Source organism: Pundamilia nyererei, unplaced genomic scaffold, assembly GCF_000239375.1.
Source record: "Pundamilia nyererei isolate P.nyererei 1_Seehausen unplaced genomic scaffold, PunNye1.0 scaffold00245, whole genome shotgun sequence".
NCBI classification, from domain to species: domain Eukaryota; kingdom Metazoa; phylum Chordata; class Actinopteri; order Cichliformes; family Cichlidae; genus Pundamilia; species Pundamilia nyererei.
Window position 1 is genome coordinate 702,147 of NW_005187646.1, and position 4,067 is coordinate 706,213.

Genomic DNA, 4,067 nt, shown 5'->3' on the forward strand with positions numbered 1-4,067 from the left:
TGTGTGTGTGTGTGTGTGTGTGTGTGTGTGTGTGTGTGTGTGTGTGTGTGTGTGTGTGTGTGTGTGTGTCCCGGTGGGATATGGTCGCCTCTTTCCAGTGGACGCCTCTGCCCCTCCCTTAGCCTGGACCTTCCCCTTGTCAGGGGAGGTGCTGACGGATGCTGGGTGCCAGGTGGATCCTGGGTGCCAGGGGCCCTGGGACCCTGCTCTCAACTCGTACCTGGGTGGCTTTCCTCTAGTTGCCTGTTGCCTCTGGTACTCTTTGCATGGGCACCCCATCTGCAGCCTCTCTCCTTCTCCTGCAGGGATGAGCGTGTGGATGTTGCCAAGATGTGTGGCTTATGACATAGTATGACATTGTCATGCTACTCCACATATAATGTAATATATGAAATAACACAAAAAGAAAGAAAAAGATAAAAAATTCACATGAACAAGAGGAGCCTATAGAGATTCTTTGTAGCTGTTCTTGCAAAAGCAAAATGTGTTCGGCTTATGGACAGGTTTAGGTGCTGGCTGTTTTTAGTTTTCACTCAAGAAAAAAGCAGATATGATTTGCCCCCAAATCAAATTGATGTATCTGGCTTGTGGGGCTTAGATTATATAGGGCTGTGCAAAAGTCATGAACCATGCTTCACTTCTTTGTTTTGCTAAAAAAAAAAAAGGAAACTAGGTTATTTAGTGAAATGTGTGCAAACTTTCAGTATATAATAACAGTAAGTCAATTCACAACTATAACAAGCTTGAAGGTCAATATTTGGCATGACCCCCTTTATTCTTCAACACAGCCTGATCTCTTGTCGGCAGCTTTTCTGTAATTTCTTTAGAAATAGTTCTCCAGGCTTCTTGAAGGACATCCAAAGCTCATTTTGTTCTGTTCTCTTTCCAGATGATCCCACACTGCATCAATACTATTGGGTACGGGCTCCAGGGAGGCCAATCCATGACTAAGCTGTTATGACACAACACCAGTTCATCAGAGTGAGGTGCCTTTGCATGCTTGAATGATTCACAGGCCAGTGTTAGCTGTCTTAAAAAACAAAAACATTCATCTGAAAATAGGTATGAGTACTGGACTGAAAACAGGTAAAAAAAAAAAAAAAAAGCAGACAATGTGCATAGAATAACTTTGAAATACCTTCAAAAACCTGGAGAACTATTGCTCAAGATCCCCACTAAAAATTAAGAGGGTCAATGGAAGTAAAGACTTGCAAATTAGGAATGAGTCAGCCCTGTCACGCGGGGTTCAGGTCACATGAGTCAGGACTTTGGGACAGTGTGGCAGTGTTTGTTGAGAAAGCTTTTCCTATAAAGGAAATGTTACTCGCATTCAGACTAAAGCTGCCTTCATTTCCCTGAAAGAGAGTAGAAAAATGACCTCCAAGGTCACAGGTAAATGGTAAATGGACCAATTCTTAAATAGCGCTTTTCTACTCTTCTGGAGCACTCAAAGCGATTTATACAACATGCCTCATTCACCCATTCGCACCCATTCATACAAGCACTTTTCTCTATTGTGATAATGGTGATGATATGAACTCAAATTTTGGTACAGATACAGCAAACTGTGCTCACAGACAGATTTCAACAAGTACGCACAGAGATTTCTCCAGATTCTGTGAATCTTTTGATAATATTATGTACTGTAGTCAATTTTATAGACACTGTTTTTTACAGAAAGGCGAACCTCTGCTCATCTTTACTTCTGAGAAACTCTGCCTCTCTAAGACGCTCTTTTCCTAGTCAGTCATGTTACTGACCTGATCCCAAGCAATGTAATAAGTTTGTCCAGCTGTTTCTTTTCAGTCCTACTTGCTTTTCTAGCCTTTTGCTGCCCAACTTTTTGAGACATTGAGTAAGTAGTTTTTATGACATTATAAAGGCAATAAAATATGGATTTCTTTGGAACTTTTTTGGAGTTGTGTCACACATATACACAGAAGTTTTTTTTCCCCAGCAGGCTTGCTGGTTGCACGGAAAAAGCGGAAGAGCCAAAATGTGAGTGATCACTTGACTCTGTTGTTGTTGATATCTGTGTCTATATCATCTGCCAGTTCAGTATCCCTTTCATTTTCCGTACACCTTCACTCTTGTCTTTTACAGCAGTGATGAAGGTTGAGATGGATGGGGTCCTGTCTGTCTACGTGTGCGTGCCTCCTCTAGTCTCTGGGGACATAAATACTTCATCCTGGGACCATAATGTTTTTGTAGATTCCCAGTAAAATCAACCATCTTAATAAGACTGCAACGACAAACAGTTTAGCAGTAATCAGAACTGAACTCTCTTTTGTCCAGAGAAGGCCACACATTTCCAGAATGACCATTCTATTTTGATTTCATGCTCTACAAATAAGAACTTAACACATCTAGTGGACAGTACTGAAAAACAGTATTTCTGTGTATGGCTTTTAACTTAACTTAACAAAAGGCTTTTAACCTTCTGAAATCTAAGCATTCTCTCTATATGAATATTTTTATAACTTTAACACAGGACAGAAGAATAGTTTCCTTGGTTTGAAGCGAGGGTGATTGACATATTGTTAAAGACCCCATGGTCTCAGTCAATCCTCTTCAGCTTTTGATATTGAAACCCAATCTCAGGAAAAAGAGCAGAACTGTGCTTTTAATTCCTGGTACACCTAACAGCTGCGGGGATGACTGCATGGATTGTAATGTCAGAGGTATAAGTAGCCTTAAATGGGGCGAGCAGTGTAGTGTGACTCCTCCAAATGACTGTGGTATTAATTCATCTGTTCAGTGATACATGCTTGATAGATCACATCGCATATTTTATTTAAAACCCTATAAACTCATATGTAAAATAGGAATTTCTCATCATTATACTCACACTTTAGGGAAGTTTAGTCTGTGCTTGACATGATATTCCCGATGTGTTAATTCAGCGCCGTCACAAAGGGGTCAAAGTTATGTGACCTGTATTCAAGGTCACATATCCGTGACGACAGGTTGCATGCAGTGTGTATCAGTGGCTTCGGCTGTCCGAAACGCTCCACTTGAAGAGATAGGGCAGAGAGCTGTTGTCTGAGAATGCAGGCAATATGTGTCAACACCAAATTCAAATCTGCCACGGAGGGAGACAATTGATAAGTGAACAAGCACCTGTGCTCGCAGGGGGAAATAAAAATACTAAGATGACAACATGGGTTTAGTGTTCATGTACTGCTCACCAATACTGTGTATCTTTTAGACACAACTGGAGAGGTGAGTAGTTTTTGATCACGTAGTTTGAAATCTGACGCCAGTTGTATGTTACGCATCTTGTTTCATGTTTTAAGTTTTTCCAACAATTTATAATCTTCTGAATCACCTACCTGTCCAGACTTGTACTACAAAGGGGCCTGAATTAAAATAAGTGTTATCACCTTATGAAATTTTTGTATTATTTCTCTTCAAATCACAGTGTTATATGGGTCTACATATAACTCATTTAATCCTGAGAATAGATTTTTCAATTATTAATATGTGCTGAAATACAAACATACAAACATTTTTGACACACAAAAAGAGAGATGAAGCGCAGGGCGTGGAGCGTATTAATATGAGTTGTTAACAATGCTTGCTTACAAAAATTATGGTAGTTACTATGTTACAATTGTGTAACATTAACTGATGATGCAGTACTAAGATAATATATATATGGCCGTGTATCTGAAAGCCATGACATAGTCTTTTATCTTTTTAGCGTGAATTGCATTATCATGACACCAAACTCTTTGTTTCACTTCCATCTGTTGATCATCCCTCAGTATAAACCATTTTCTAATGTGTGACACTAATTTGACCCTATTTATGGGTCAGCGTGACTCATGAGGCAAGGAGCTTCAGCAGGCAGGGCGTCCTTTCTCTTCTAAAGGTTTAACTCAGGATATCTTTTAAGCTGAGTGATCCATCGCAGAGCTCGGCCCCCTTCTATCTTCAGCGAACCATAGCCTGTCAATGGGGAGCCTAACTTTATCTGGCCCAGTGTCATTGAAGCTGCTGGTATTTTTAGGGGGTGGCTTGCAGCGGCAGCAGCTGCAAAAGCATTTACTGCCCCCCACCACCAA